Here is a 16,514-nt window from a genome sequence, read left to right as displayed (position 1 = left end):
TGTTTAAAAGAGTCTTTTGAAGCTCAGAAAACTTCCCAGCATTTACATTAGCCTTGTCTCCTCCCTAGTGATGTTTCATATAACTCCACAATAATCCATAAAAATTTGCATTTTAATACAGTGAACTCCTAAAATGCTGAAACTTAATTCAATAAGGTTTAATTTAATTCATTGAGGTTTGTCCAGGCTATTACAGGAAATTGCTATATCCGTCACAGTGACCAAAGGACTGTTCCTCCACCATGACTACCTATCTATCTAGCTCTGTACATTTTTCCTGTTTTTCAAATGTGCCACTGCAGACAAGGATATTCTTCAGATATGAAATACGCGCCTCACCCCTAATCTTGGTAAGGTTCTCTTTCCTACACCTCTGGAAGTCAGCAGATAGTTTTGTTAAGCCAACCGGAATGGTACCAATTCATATAGACTTTAAGGTCTAATGAAGGCTGTGAGGTAATAACTTTGTTTAGCAATGTGATGGGGTGTTTGCCCCACACCAGAAAGGAAGGGGTTAAAATCAGACCTGGAGAGGCAGTGCAGGGAGCAGCCAGTCAGAGAGAGAGTGCAAAGAGCATCCAATCAGGGCCCACTGGTCTCACATAAAAGGGAGCTACAGGGCAGAGCAAGGTCAGTTGCTGCAGGAAGCTCAAGGAGAGAGGACTGTGTTTCTAGTAGGCTGAAGGTGTTACCTTGGACAGCGTGGTTGCTGGCAGGGATGAGGGGAGTAAGAGGGAGCTCCTGGCTGACTGCTGGGATGTGCTGGCTGGAGGCCCTGAGAGGAGGATGAAGAATGTGCTGAGGGCACAGGGAAGTAGCCCAGGGAATTGAAGCAGCTCTGGTGGAGACATTAAGAAGAGACAGTAGGAGGCTGCTATTGACAGGGTCTGTGAGTTGTGACTCGGAGTAGTGGGCAGGCCCAGGTTCCCCCCACTCACCACAGGGGAAGTGGTTGGACTATAGAACTGGGAGATACTCCCTCCCCAGAGGGAGGAAAACACAGATGGTGACAAGGGCAGAGTTATGAAGAGGACACTGTGGTTCCTGGACTGAGGTAAGTCTGCAGGAGGAGAAGGCAATGGGTGAGGCACCATCGGGAGACTGTGTGCAGGCTGAAAGAGCTAATCCCTGAGACAGCCAGCAGGAGGTGCTGCTTGCTTTTGTGAGTGAACTCCATCACAAGCTGTGAAATATTATTGATATGTGTCCCTTGATCTAAGAGAGAAACAGGATTTACCTCCAAGCCCCTTTAGAATATTTTGGATTAGGGCAAGGTTGTGTGCATCATATGTTTTTCTGCTCAACTTTGTAACCTATGCAAAGTCTTAAACTACCTTCTCTTTTCTGTACACATACTAATGGTGGGGAATAGGATTCATTTAATTTTTTTTACGAGATTTTGCAGGTATTCCTTTATCTTGTTACGTAGTGGATGTGGCACCCAGATAAAAGTCTTCTGAATGGTTTGCTAGCTGAATAACTGGATATGTATCTCTAGATCAGGGATCTGTTCCTTGTTTCCATCACCTCTGGAAAACTTTGGATTTTTTCAGCATTTGTTAAGCAACTTGCCTCTGTGCCTCCAATAAATGACAGATTAACTGCTAGTTCAAACGAATCTCGATCATCCTCCTCTGCTTAGAGGCTGTTCTTTCTTTGTTGGCTTAGTCCATGAAGTTTGGTACTACCATATCTTTCTTGTAACACTGCTTCCACCTACAAAGGTCTTATCTGCTGAATATCCAATACAATTTCAGATTTGGTCTTCTGTAGGATTTCCAGCACAGTTCATCCCTTCAAAATAATATGTTTTGATGGATGACTGACAGGGATATTTATACAGCAAGAGAATCCTCTGGGTATTTTGATTAATGTCTCTTTGATATCCAAGTTCTTAAGCCCTGAGGAGCAGCATCTTGGCTCAAGCACTGCTGTTAAACTTTCAGTATCAAGACCTGCATAGGCCCAACATATTACATTAGTGGTTTTCCCTTTGGGGATAACTGCATCCCATTTTTATACTTCAAGTATGCACAAATCATCTGATTAGTTATTTCTGATGAAGTTGAAAAGAACTTTCACTTTTGTCATTCCAACATGAGGAAATGTACACTCCACTTTGTTATGGGGACTAGATACTGGTTCCTCACTGGATTAATTGTGTCAGTGGTGTTTGACTGTCTCCTCAGCAACACTGTAGCCTATTATCTAAATTTTTAATTCATGTGGACTGACCAGTATAGGAAGAAAGAAGATGTTATCTCTTCAGTTAACTGAAACTAGACTTCAGTTCATCTTTTGTAATGAATTTGAGTCCTGTTAGCAACTTTAAATTCAAGACAAACTTCTATTTTCAATAACCAAAGCCTTTAATAAGCTTTTTAAAATGTCTCAGATGATCCACCAATCATTGACCTGAGACCATCTCGCCTGCGGTCATATGTCCCATAAAGCTTGAGTTTTTATTTTATTCTTTCCAACAAAGATAGCTATTCTGGCATGCTGCTTGGGTGGCAGATGGCAAATACTGTTTGGTTGGTCCAAACAGTTGGTCCTATTGAATGAAACACTGTGCTCTCATTTTTGTCTCTGCATTTTTGTGACATTCCTGCATGATATGGAGGTTCTATATAATCCCGATCCACATATGCAACAACTGCATGACTTGTTCCTGGAGGGGAATGCTGTCTTTGCAACCTGTGAAGTTCCATTGGTCATACCTGGTCCCCTGTCCCATTTCCCTGTTTGGTTTTTGGCAGGCTTATCAGTTTTCCCCATGAAGTATCTCATGAGGATCAGTCCTGGGCCTCTTCCACTGATTACTGCTTTCATGATCTCTGCCTCACTGCATCCTTTTCTAATCCTACTTTCAATTTGATGAGCCAAACGGCTAAAGTTTAACCTGTCCTTTTTGTGAGGACTTTCAATCTCACCTGTTACTTTAAAGTCTTTATTCAAAACTAGTTCTCTTTTATGGGGTCTGGTTGACATGTTTTTTCATTGGGCTTTGACTTTTAATTTTCTTCCTTATTTTTGAAGTGGTATTGAAGTAACGTTAGTTTTTTAGCATACTTTTTCTGAATTCTGTAGAGATAATTTAGTCTCTTTACTTGTTTCAATTGGCTTCTTTTTTTGATGTACTGGTGAGATGTACAATATGATCTTTTAGCTCTAGCAACATAGATGTTGCCTGGTCTTCTGACTCTTCCTGTTAATCACTAATTAATTAAGTGATTCTTTGTATACTTAAAGAAAATTTGCTTTGGGCTACAGTTTTTCTGGGATGCACCATGGTGATGCCCAGACAACCATAGAGCTCTCTTGATCATCCTTTAACTGGTATAAAATTCCTTCCACTTTCATTAGAAGATTCTTTAACTTTCTTCTAGCCATAGTGCTTGCAAAGAATAAAATTTTCCCTTGCTAATACTACTCAGCTTTCTGAAGTTATGTACTGGTGGCATTCAGTATGCCCTGTGGTCATTCATTTCTATCTCATATTGCCCTTCCTCTCTCAGTTAACACAATTTCTTTAATGGGTTAATCTTTTGAGTGGTAAAATCATCACAGCTCAGTTTCTCCTTGCTGGCTTACCAAATGTTACACCAGGGCAATGTTAAAATGTGCATTTTTATTTCAGGCACTGGTGCAGGGAGCCAAGGCAGGCTCCCTGGCCCCATTCCACTCTCAGAAACAGCCATCATGCCACTGTGGCCCCGGGGGTGTGGGGGGGAGAGGGCATGTGGCTCCGCATGCTGCTCCGGCCTGCAAGTACTGCTTCTGCCTGCAAGTACTGCCCCTGCAGCTCCCATTGGCTGGGAATGGGGAACTGCGGCCAATGAGAGCTGCGGGGGTGGTACTTACTGGCAAGAGTAGAGCAAGGAGACCCCTGCCCACCCCAGGGGCTGTGGGGGCATGCTGGCTGCTTCTGGGAGTGGCATGGGGTTGGAGCAGGGAAGGAGCCTGCCTTACTCCCCCTGCGCCGCTGGACTTTTAGCAGCCGGGGATTGTGATCGACTGGCAAAGGCTCCAGGATCCACCAGTCAACTGCGATCAACGGGTTGGTGACCACTGATGTACATTATGCTTGACTGCTACATAGCTCCCTATTAAGGTGCACTGAGGTGACAGGTAACCTTACAATACTGCAGACATATTTGACAACTAATGACATCTTATGGATTACACAATCTATATATAAGGCAACATCTAAGGTGATGTTTAGAGGCAAGTTCATTGAGATAGGAGCCTGGCATAAAAATTGCTGCAAGACACCCTGCAAAGATCTGAGAAAGAAACCTTAAGAGGTAGAAATCATTTCAAAACAGCCAGACAGAATACTCAGATTATTTATTATTCACATTAAATATATATTTTGTTATCCCATCACTGTAATACGTGGGCACATATGAAGGGTAGAATTTATCCCAGTGCACAGGGCTGCCTCAAGGCTAATGAGTCACACAAACTGGTTTTATAAATGGGATTTAACAGTGTCATGTTGTGGGGCAGGCAGGAGCAAAGAGTATAGAGCCATCGGTGGTCATGGCAGAGGCAAATTATTAATATTAACATAAAAATCACACAGTCAGCCTATTTCCTGTGTAGTGAGAACCTACAACATTAACCCTTCCCTCTGACTTAGAAATATTTAATTATTAATGGTTAAAGGCCCTATGAAGCCTAACTATAAACACAAACTGGAAGGCAACATAGACTATGTGGTCCCCTAAACCTGAGAGGATTATATTGTTGGCTCTAGGTTTATCTACTGTGCTTTTTTCTTTAGGCTAGACCTTTTTCTCCTTCTTGACTTTAGCGTTGCCTTTGTTCTCCAATCAACAGTACTTCTTAAAAACCAAAATGGGACTAGTTTCAGAATAGCAGCCGTGTTAGTCTGTATTCCACGAGGAAGTTTGTGGAAGGTTGGCTCTTTATGAGAGTATCCAGTTTTGCTCATTCTTAATCTTTAAGATGTCTGTCTGTCAGATACAGACACAGACATCATCTTAAAGATTAAGAATGACCTAAACTGGATACTCTCATAAAGAACCAACCTTCCACACAAACTTCCTCGTGAAAATGGGACTAGTATCTTTGCTGACAGATACTGATTTGCATTAGCCAATAAGCAAACTCCGCTTTCATCTGCCACAAGTTCCATGCTCTTTGAGGCTTTCAGATTTCTTAAAATTCTCAAACCGCAACTGAACTATTGATTATGATCTGTATAAAATATGCCTCACTCGGATCTGGTGGCAGAGGAAATAGAAATTCATTCTCATCTCTGACACAATCAGATAGTAGCAGCTCTACAATCAGATCTGTTGTGGAGATTTTGCCAAGGAAGGTTATCTCCCTTCACTGTGTTTTTTGTTGTGGTTCTCTTTGTTGCCACCATTAGGCATTCCATAATTTTTATTGTGGACATATTTTTCTCCAGCACTCTTTCTTACCAATTGTTTTTATCCTTCTGAGCACTGCCACTGAGGGATTAGCAGGTCTGTGACCATGCTGATTGCAGCATTTGTGGCATTCAGATTCTCTTAATGTCAGGGTGGTTTTACAATATCTTCCACAGATTCCCTAGTCTTTGTTTCCTGTCCCCAAAGTTTTTGTCACCGTTGCTCAGTTTTACTATTGGATTTCTTTTTGAGCTTTTTGTTTAACACTCAATGCACTGAAATTTGAATAATTGTATTCTGCTTTGTCATTCTACAAAGGCTGCTCACTATTTTTAGTGAAATGTCAAACAGTTTTTTCAATGTGTAAAACATTCTTCTGATCAGAATATCATAAGCTTCATCTCTCATTTATATGTTGCCAAATTTCATGATATTATTGCAAACGTTGTGATTTCAGGCTGATTTTGGGGGAACTCATGAGAAAACAGAAGTAGTTCAGGATTTTTGCCTGAGTTTTTTCATTCGGCCACTGCAGGCCACTGTACCACCTGTGCTGCAGGTAGCATAACACCAGCCTGCAGTAGGTGGACTCCCTGTGTGATCTGACTTGGCTAGAGATCTGGAGCACAAGCGAAGGACAGAGCTGTGCAAAATAATCTGGACAACATTTTTTGCACAGAAAAATGCAGATTCAGGTCTACTGAAACACTTCTACTTCATGTTGGATTTGCTGAATTGTTTCAGGAAAAAAAAACAAATTTCTGAAACTTGGAACATTTCAACATTTTCAATGAAACATTTTGACTTTTTTTTTATTCAAAATGACTTTGTTTTAAATTGTATTTCAATTTTATTTTTGTTTAAAAAAAATGTAAGGTAAAAAAACCGTCAAACAAAATATTTTGTTCTAGGTTAAACAATATTTCATTTGACCTGAAACTGCATTTTTTCACTTTTTCATTTTGCCAAAAAAAATTGCAAAATTTTCACTTTGGTTTCACCAAAATAATGATTTTCAAATTTTTAGTTCAGCTACTGAACCAGAAAATTAGTTATTTTCCCAGCTCTAGTGAAGAACACCACAGGCAGCCTCCCCTCCAAACTCAGCAGCAATAGCCTCCTTAGCCACCACCATCCTGTACAGAGAGTTAAAACCTGGGCAAACTCTTTCCTTTAATTTTTGTTTCTGTACCATTTAGGCAGCTTATTTTGTTTTCTCTCTCCCTGCTTATGTGGTGATGGCCCCCTTCCTCTTTGTTTCAATGGAGTCTGGGTCTCCTTGTATAGTTGCTCTGTTTTTAGCCTGCAGCCGTTTCTCTGCAGATTACACTTTTGCTTACATTTTATTTTCTAGCCCTGCCTACTTTATTCTCAGATTTTCCCTGCCCTCACAGCCCTTCTTGGAGCTTTGGCTGCTCTGTCTCCTCCTGAAATGCCTAGTCTGGGAATTATTGCAGCTCCTGAAGGTGAGGAAGTCAAGCCCTCATTTCTCACTGCACAGGAATCTAACTTCATCCTGCTGTTTCCCTCGCTTTAAAGCAGATTGTTTTTCTCTTGGTGCTCCTGTGAAGATGTCCTCCTCTTTCTATTTTAAGGCAATCTGGGTCTCCTTACTGAAACTGCTCTTCTTTTGGCTTGCAGGCCAGTTCTCTACAAAGCTACCCACTTAATTATGGGGCAGTGATAGATGAACCATAGTTAAGCTGAATTTTGCATCTTCTCAAAATCCCACAAGTAGTCAGATCAACTTGAGAATTGGTATGCTAGTTCAGAGACGGGGTGCACATTTGAGTTTATTTGGTCAAGAGGTTCATGAGATAGTCCCACTCCTTCAAATGATCTGTTTTTAAGATGTTCATATTCTTATGCTTGTGCAGAAATAATGACTGTCTGAATATTTCTGCTGAGATGTAGAGCCCAGCAACAAAAACAAGCTCTGAAACCTAATTAGTATAAAATGTTCAGCTGTATTTGTTCTTGTATTTACCAGTACTGCTGAGAAGCTTCCCCACTGGAGAGGAGGGAGGGGCAGATGTGGGGTAAATATCTTTTGCAGCAGAAGGTGTAGTGAGTAGTAACCTGAAGGAACACGAGTTCAAGTCTCCTCTTCCACTGACTGTTGTTAGTATCTCTGTATACCTCACAACCATCATTAAGTCCCCATATTTTTATCTTAGGGGGAGGCAATTGTCATTCTCCCATTTTGCAGATAAGATACTTGAAAGGTTGCGCAGGGTCACTACTGGCAGAGCTAATATAAAAACCCAAAGCACAGAACTGTCTTTTTGTTCTGTTTGTCCAGTGCCTAGCACAATGGGGCTCTGCATGACTCAGGCTCCTAGGTGTTACAATAATGTGAAAAACCTGCCTTTTGAAATCTATATCAAATCTGTGTGCTTGGCTAACCACCTCAGGAAAGCTGTCACTACAGCCATACATTTTGTGAACACCCACGGAGGTGCAGATAGGCTGATTGGGAGTACCATGAATTGGTAGTGTGAGTCATTCACTACAAATATGAGGAATCTTCTGTGTCCTTGGTGTACTGATACATGGTATATTGATACATGAAACATAACTTAAATTGAGAGCGGAGTACCAGTCTCCGGGATCCAGAGAAGGGACAATGGATGCCAAGGTGACCAGGTGGAACTTTATCTTTTTAAGGTAATTGTTGAGTTAACACAGGTCTAAAATAGGTCTGAGACCTCCCTTGGCTTTTGAGATTAGAAAATAACAGGGAGTAGAGCCCCTTCCCTCTTAAATTCTACAGAACGTCTTCCACAGCTTTCATTCGAAGGAGAGATTGAACATCCTGGATCAGAAGTTCTTCATGAGAGGGGTCCCTGAAGAGCAATGAAGAGGAAGGGTGGAAAGGAGGGGTAGAAATAAACTGGCGAGTGTATCACACTTTAACAGTGCTCAGCACCTCACAGTCAAAGCTCTGAGGAAGTGGGAAAGGCAGTTCACAAATAAAAGAGAAACAAAGTCTCTGATCACAGGAGCCGATATGGCGTCCTTGAGTGTCCCATCAAAATGCCTGCTTAGAACCCCCTGGATGTTTAGGTGGGGCAGGTGTTGAAGTCAAGGTAGAAGGGGGTGGTGGCCTGCACCTGTAACCCCTATTTCTCTTCCTTTGCTTGTCCAGACGGGCAGTTGGGGCAGATTACTAAAGGGGCTGTTAAGGCTTGTAGTACTTCCTTGAGAGAGCTGAGGTGTACAACCCAAGGGTCTTGAGGGTTGCTCTCGAGTCTTAGTCCATGAAGCTTTGTGTCTGTCTGCTCTAAAAAGAACAAAGCTCCTTCAAAGGCAGGTCCTGAACAGTCTGTTGGAGCCCTGTGAAGTCCTGTACATTGCCATTGCTGAAACCCTGGACCTGACAGCCAAGCCCACCACATCCAGAGCAGCTTGTAAAGAGGCCCTCACCACTGATTTTTTTTTCCCTCATCCACCAGTGAGAAGAACTCTTGCCTGGGTTCTTGTGGGAGCAAGCCTTTGAATTTTTGCATGGAGTGCCAAATGTTAAAATCATACCTGCCCAGCAGCACCTGCTGGTTTGCAATTCTGAGTTGTAGCCCCCTGGTAGAGTAAATTTTCCTACCAAAAGGGATATCAGGGAGAATGGGTGTAAAGGAACTCATAATCTTGGGTGAGAACATAGTATTTCCGTTCAGCCCATTTTGAAGTGGAAGGAAGGGATGCAAGGGTCTGCCACAGAATTTTAACTGGGTTCATAATGGCCTCATTGAGAGACAGGGTCACTTTTGAAGGACCCACAGTGGCTAAAATGTCAACCAGGCTATGGGAGGACTCTTTCACTACCTCCATCTGTACACCCACATTTAAGGCCACTCTTTTTAACAACTCTTGGTATGCTTTGTAGACATCCGGAGGAGGCGACATTCCCCATCCTGAGACTGCCTCATCAGGGGATCAGGAAGAGAAGGCCAGCACAGGCTGTGGCTACTCTTCCTCCCTTTCTGCATCAGCAGGACCTCACTGTGCCAGCTCTTGGAATTTGGTACTGGAGTCCAGACTGGGGAGCTGCCTGGTGGAAAGGTACCACGTCTTTCTGAGGCCATCGAACAGGAGTGCCTGGAAACTGAAGGAAACCCCCTAGATTCCAAAAGGGCCACAGGACTAGTGTAGGTCCCCAAGGACCTCTTGGCCAACCACTCAATGGTACTCCTGTCCCTGGACCCATGGAAAGGTGGAAGTGCCTGGAGGAACAGCGAGAGTAGCTTCTAGGATGGAAAGAATAAGACCCAATCTCTGATTCCGAAGAGGACAAGTCTCTCTGCGGTGATCATGGGGGTGCTGTTCCTAACAGTTCTGGAGATTGGTGACATGGTGGAGAGGTCCGCACCGTAGCAAGCATTGCATGTTCCCTTTTGACAGTACCGAAGGGCACAGTATTGAACGCTGAAAGGACTCTGGTATGGTTGGAGGACCATGCACTCCATACCAACGTCGAGGCACTCAGTATGAGTCTGATGGCCTGGCTCAGATGGAGGTGTCAGTGCTGCCAGCATGAGCAGGAACATTGGCCTGGCCTCTTGATCCTTCTTCATGTCAGGCTTAAGGTCATTGCAGATCTGGTGACAGTCCCCAATATGAACTTTCCTTAGGCACTTCAAACAGCTTGAGTGTGGGTTCCTCAGGGGCACAGCCTTGTTGCAGGAGGTGCAGGGCATGAAGCCTGAAGCCTGGTAACTGAGGCATCCCTACGCAGTGGGGTTGGGACAAAACCCTAATAAGTATAACTAACTTACTAAATTTGACTAAATAACTATGTACAATAAACAGAGAAAGTCCACTGAGAACTTGTGAATGCAAGGAGGGCAGTTCCAGCAGCCAACCCAGGCAGTAAGAAGGAAATGAGGGGTTTGGGCTCAGCTGGGTGCTTTATACTGGCACAAACAGCATGCGATAGCAGTGGGCGCTCGAGCTGCCCTGATGGGTACCACTGAGGGAAAAATTTTCAGTCCCTGTGTGCAGGACGTGCTCACACCTTGAGTGATTTCACATGTATAGTCTACTCTAAGACACACCCTGGAACCCCAACATTCAGCTGCTTTCTAGAAATGGATTTCAAAGTGCATTAGTTCTGGAAGGACAGAGCTTTGGTGGGGCTCTGATGCCCTGATAGTCAAACCCTGCTGCTGACACATGGGATGCAGGAAGAGCATTTTGGTTCCATGTGATGAAAAGGTAGCTATACATTTGTTTAAAACCAAATTTTGCATCCTCTCTAAGTACTATTACTATAAAAAAGCCAGATCACCATGAACATTGGTTGACTGGAAAAAAGTTCCACAAAGAGAATACTGGAAGAGGCAAAATAAAGCATAAAATCTTGTCCCACACACATAGCAAAACCAAGTCTTATTAACTGCCTTTCAGACTAAATTGGTGCATTAGAGTATGCTGTCTAGGGCTTTTCCTGCATGCTCAACTCTAAAGCAGTGGGTGACATCCAAATTAATTTGCCTAGCAAATACTTGCACATTATGAAGTTTCTGTGTCATGAATGAGGAAAGGAGCTGAAAGAAGGAAAGTATGGTCCTGGGGTTAAGATAATAGACAGACCCAGGAGAACTTGGTTTTTATTCCTGGCTCTGCCAATCATCCTTTGTCACTTCCCACAAGTAATTTAAACCATAATTTTTGCAGGTGGCCTTAATCTCTGGGTCTTGATTTCCCCCTCTATAAAATGGGGATAATACTGCTTCACCACTTCACAGAGGTGTTGAGTGTAAGTTCTGTAATATTTGGGAAGCAAAAAACAAATCCTGGAGCTGTGCAGAGAGAAATGGTAAGATATGGTGGGGGCAGAATGTTCAGTGATGGGAGAGGTGTGGAGAGCTAAAGCTGTGTTGGGGGGTAATAGTGGGAGCACAGAAACAGGACCTTTGGATAGGGATAAGTATAGGGCCACTGCATCTCTGCTCTGTAGGGTTGGGCAAACAGGGGCCAGAGTGACCAAGGGGCTGTGGAAAAAGCAAGCTGGGGTAAGGGCCAGGTCTGCCCTTCTCCAGTCTAGTGATCTATCATAGAATATCAGGGTTGGAAGGGACCCCAGAAGGTCATCTAGTCCAACCCCCTGCTCAAAGCAGGACCAAGTCCCAGTTAAATCATCCTAGCCAGGGCTTTGTCAAGCCTGAACTTAAAAACCTCTAAGGAAGGAGATTCTACCACCTCCCTAGGTAACGCATTCCAGTGTTTCACCACCCTCTTAGTGAAAAAGTTTTTCCTAATATCCAATCTAAACCTCCCCCATTGCAACTTGAGACCATTACTCCTCGTTCTGTCATCTGCTACCATTGAGAACAGTCTAGAGCCATCCTCTTTGAAACCCCCTTTCAGGTAGTTGAAAGCAGCTATCAAATCCCCCCTCATTCTTCTCTTCTGCAGACTAAACAATCCCAGCTCCCTCAGCCTCTCCTCATAAGTCATGTGCTCTAGACCCCTAATCATTTTTGTTGCCCTTCGCTGTACTCTTTCCAATTTATCCACATCCTTCTTGTAGTGTGGGGCCCAAAACTGGACACAGTACTCCAGATGAGGCCTCACCAGTGTCGAATAGAGGGGAACGATCACGTCCCTCGATCTGCTCGCTATGCCCCTACTTATACATCCCAAAATGCCATTGGCCTTCTTGGCAACAAGGGCACACTGCTGACTCATATCCAGCTTCTCGTCCACTGTCACCCCTAGGTCCTTTTCCGCAGAACTGCTGCCGAGCCATTCGGTCCCTAGTCTGTAGCGGTGCATTGGATTCTTCCATCCTAAGTGCAGGACCCTGCACTTATCCTTATTGAACCTCATTAGATTTCTTTTGGCCCAATCTTCCAATTTGTCTAGGTCCTTCTGTATCCTATCCCTCCCCTCCAGCGTATCTACCACTCCTCCCAGTTTAGTATCATCCGCAAATTTGCTGAGAGTGCAATCCACACCATCCTCCAGATCATTTATGAAGATATTGAACAAAACGGGCCCCAGGACCGACCCCTGGGGCACTCCACTTGACACCGGCTGCCAACTAGACATGGAGCCATTGATCACTACCCGTTGAGCCCGACAATCTAGCCAGCTTTCTACCCACCTTATAGTGCATTCATCCAGCCCATACTTCCTTAACTTGCTGACAAGAATGCTGTGGGAGACCGTGTCAAAAGCTTTGCTAAAGTCAAGAAACAATACATCCACTGCTTTCCCTTCATCCACAGAACCAGTAATCTCATCATAAAAGGCGATTAGATTAGTCAGGCATGACCTTCCCTTGGTGAATCCATGCTGACTGTTCCTGATCACTTTCCTCTCCTCTAAGTGCTTCAGGATTGATTCTTTGAGGACCTGCTCCATGATTTTTCCAGGGACTGAGGTGAGGCTGACCGGCCTGTAGTTCCCAGGATCCTCCTTCTTCCCTTTTTTAAAGATGGGCACTACATTAGCCTTTTTCCAGTCATCCGGGACTTCCCCCGTTCGCCACGAGTTTTCAAAGATAATGGCCAAGGGCTCTGCAATCACAGCCGCCAATTCCCTCAGCACTCTCGGATGCAATTCGTCCGGCCCCATGGACTTGTGCACGTCCAGCTTTTCTAAATAGTCCCTAACCACCTCTATCTCTACAGAGGGCTGGCCATCTCTTCCCCATTTTGTGATGCCCAGCACAGCAGTCTGGGAGCTGACCTTGTTAGTGAAAACAGAGGCAAAAAAAGCATTGAGTACATTAGCTTTTTCCACATCCTCTGTCACTAGCTTGCCTCCCTCATTCAGTAAGGGGCCCACACTTTCCTTGGCTTTCTTCTTGTTGCCAACATACCTGAAGAAACCCTTCTTGTTACTCTTGACATCTCTTGCTAGCTGCAGCTCCAGGTGCGATTTGGCCCTCCTGATATCTTTCCTACATGCCCGAGCAATATTTTTATACTCTTCCCTGGTCATATGTCCAACCTTCCACTTCTTGTAAGCTTCTTTTTTATGTTTAAGATCCGCTAGGATTTCACCATTAAGCCAAGCTGGTCGCCTGCCATATTTACTATTCTTTCGACTCATCGGGATGGTTTGTCCCTGTAACCTCAACAGGGATTCCTTGAAATACAGCCAGCTCTCCTGGACTCCCTTCCCTTTCATGTTAGTCCCCCAGGGGATCCTGGCCATCTGTTCCCTGAGGGAGTCAAAGTCTGCTTTCCTGAAGTCCAGGGTCCGTATCCTGCTGCTTACCTTTCTTCCCTGCGTCAGGATCCTGAACTCAACCAATTCATGGTCACTGCCTCCCAGATTCCCATCCACTTTTGCTTCCCCCACTAATTCTACCCGGTTTGTGAGCAGCAGGTCAAGAAAAGCGCTCCCCCTAGTTGGCTCCCCTAGCACTTGCACCAGGAAATTGTCCCCTACGCTTTCCAAAAACTTCCTGGATTGTCTATGCACCGCTGTATTGCTCTCCCAGCAGATATCAGGAAAATTAAAGTCACCCATGAGAATCAGGGCATGCGATCTAGTAGCTTCCGTGAGTTGCCGGAAGAAAGCCTCATCCACCTCATCCCCCTGGTCCGGTGGTCTATAGCAGACTCCCACCATGACATCACTCTTGTTGCACACACTTCTAAACTTAATCCAGAGACACTCAGGTTTTTCCACAGTTTCGTACCGGAGCTCTGAGCAGTCATACTGCTCCCTTACATACAGTGCTACTCCCCCACCTTTTCTGCCCTGCCTGTCCTTCCTGAACAGTTTATAACCATCCATGACTGTACTCCAGTCATGTGAGTTATCCCACCAAGTCTCTGTTATTCCAATCACGTCATAATTCCTTGACATCACCAGGACCTCCAGTTCTCCCTGCTTGTTTCCAAGGCTTTGTGCATTTGTATATAAGCACTTGAGATAACCTGTTGATCGCCCCTCATTCCCAGTATGAGGCAGGAGCCCTCCCCTCACAGACATTCCTGCCTGTGCTTCCTCCCGGTATCCCGCTTTCCCACTTACCTCAGGGCTTTGGTCTCCTTCCCCCGGTGAACCTAGTTTAAAGCCCTCCTCACTAGGTTAGCCAGCCTGATGGCAAAGATGTTCTTCCCTCTCTTCGTAAGATGGAGCCCGTCTCTGCCCAGCACTCCTCCTTCATGGAACACCATCCCATGGTCAAAGAATGGTCAAAGAATCTCTAGGTGGAAGGGTGTCCTTGTGGTTATGATACTGGACAAAAACACAGCAGATCAGGCCACAGTTGTCGGTCTGCCACAGACTTCCTGTCTGATCTCTGTGCCTCAGGTCCTTATTTGTAAAGTGTGGCTATCATATTTCCATATGTCACTGGGTTATTGTGAGGAGAAATCGATTGATTTTTTTTTTTTGCACTGCACAGATTCTACTGATGTACTCATGTGTGTAGCCACTCACCAAAGTGGGTAAGGGAGTCACCATCTGACCCAGGGTACAGTGATACCTCTCCTTTATCAGCCTGAGTTGATCCCTTTTTCTTCAGGAAAAAGAATCTCTTCTTTTCCAATGAAAACACAAATATAAAGAGTGTAAATCCTGGGTTCACCTGCCAATGTATTCTGACCAATAGTTCAGCATTCCTGTAACTAGTAAAAGTGTATAGTTTGCTCAACACCCAATCCTAAATTTCCTAGCTATAAACTAAACACAACTTCTAGATTAATAATACCACTTAGCTTTTAACAAATATTTCCGTGTGTGTGTGTGTGTGTGTGTGTACTAAAGCTCTATGTAAATACTGGAGGATAAATCCTTTGTTGTTCAGGGAAAATTCTAATCTCACCAGATGCTGATCATAAAAGACTCCTAATGAATGAGAACTGGTCAGAGCAGATGGTTTATACAACCAAATAGTTTACTGACATTTCCTGCTGCAAAGATTTATATTGTATTTTTTTTAACTTTTGTTCTATTAGATTTCCAGGGTAAACACAAAGACAAGGAAATAAACAAAAAATTATCAAACTTGAATAAAAAAAATAAATTATAAAAACTGCTTTGGTACATGAGAAAATATGCATCATGGGGTATTGTGAGGGAAGGATTACATTTTCTGGGATTATTAAAGATAGAGGAACGTCAGCACACAGGTTGCTTTAAAGTTAAAATTGTAGCAATCAAATGCAATTATCCATATTTCCATTCCAGTAAACCGGATACATTACTCACTCATATTTATAGGCTCAAGTGAATTAAATGCAACTGATTTTTTAAAAACTACTGGAAAAAAGATTCTGTTTAGTACTGCATGTATTAGCCATTTTCTTCACTTTGATTCCCACCGCCTCTCCTCCCCCAGAGACTCCCAGCTTCTCCCAGGAGCTTCCCTATTTCTTACAGACCTTATCTCAGGGCCTCCCATAGGATCCTATCTATCTCCCTGTAGGTTCTGTCCAGTAGGAGACACTTGCCCCAAGCTTAGTTCTCTATCCCTGTGTAGTCCTTTCTGACCCTTTCACAGCTGGGATCACTAGTTGTAATTAGGTCACCAGATCAGAATCAATTGGGGATAACTGCTAAATCACAGGTGAGACTCAGCCTGATTCCCCTTCAAGGTCCAGCCAGCCTGTGATATGAAGATTTTAGTGTGTGTGTGTGTGTGGGGGGGGGGGGGGGTTGGAGGAGTGGGAGGTTATCTTACAGGAAATACATATGTGTGTTTGAAGACCAGGAAATTGAAATCTAGTTAGTTTCAAACAAGAGTGTAAAAATAATTCCAGGGAGTGCGCTTGTCACCCTTGGCAATTGTTGTGGTTTTATTATCACAGTTTCCTGTTTAACATGTTTTTTCTTCCCTCCTTGCTATGTGGAAGAACCACAAAAACTGCTGGGTGAATACAATTACACAAAAGGCTCCGATCCTTCAAAGACTTACACATGCTTAACTTTACACACATGAGTTGTTCCACTGAATATAATTCATGCATTTAAGTCTTTAAGTATCTTGACAGAATTTTATCCCTGCTCCTACAAAGTAAACATACTGGAAAAAAATGGAGAATTTTTTTCTCTAATCTGTTTTGGTGAAGATAATCCATGGTGTTACTTGTAAGAGAACCAGGGGGTACTGTATATAGCTAGAAGAAGAAGATGGTCATTCTGTGA

At 43.7% G+C, this 16,514-nt stretch overlaps 1 protein-coding gene across 3 annotated transcripts in view; it reads right to left on the bottom strand.

Annotated features, from left to right (window-relative positions):
* Positions 1 to 16,514, bottom strand: part of GABBR2 (gamma-aminobutyric acid type B receptor subunit 2) — an 868,870-nt gene that overhangs the window by 496,455 nt on the left and 355,901 nt on the right. The gene's annotated exons all lie outside the window — the stretch shown is intronic.

The sequence above is a fragment of the Dermochelys coriacea genome, chromosome 2 (genome assembly GCF_009764565.3).
Source record: "Dermochelys coriacea isolate rDerCor1 chromosome 2, rDerCor1.pri.v4, whole genome shotgun sequence".
Lineage (NCBI taxonomy): Eukaryota > Metazoa > Chordata > Testudines > Dermochelyidae > Dermochelys > Dermochelys coriacea.
Note: the sequence above shows the minus strand (reverse complement) of the source record. Positions and strands in the feature narration are given on the sequence as shown.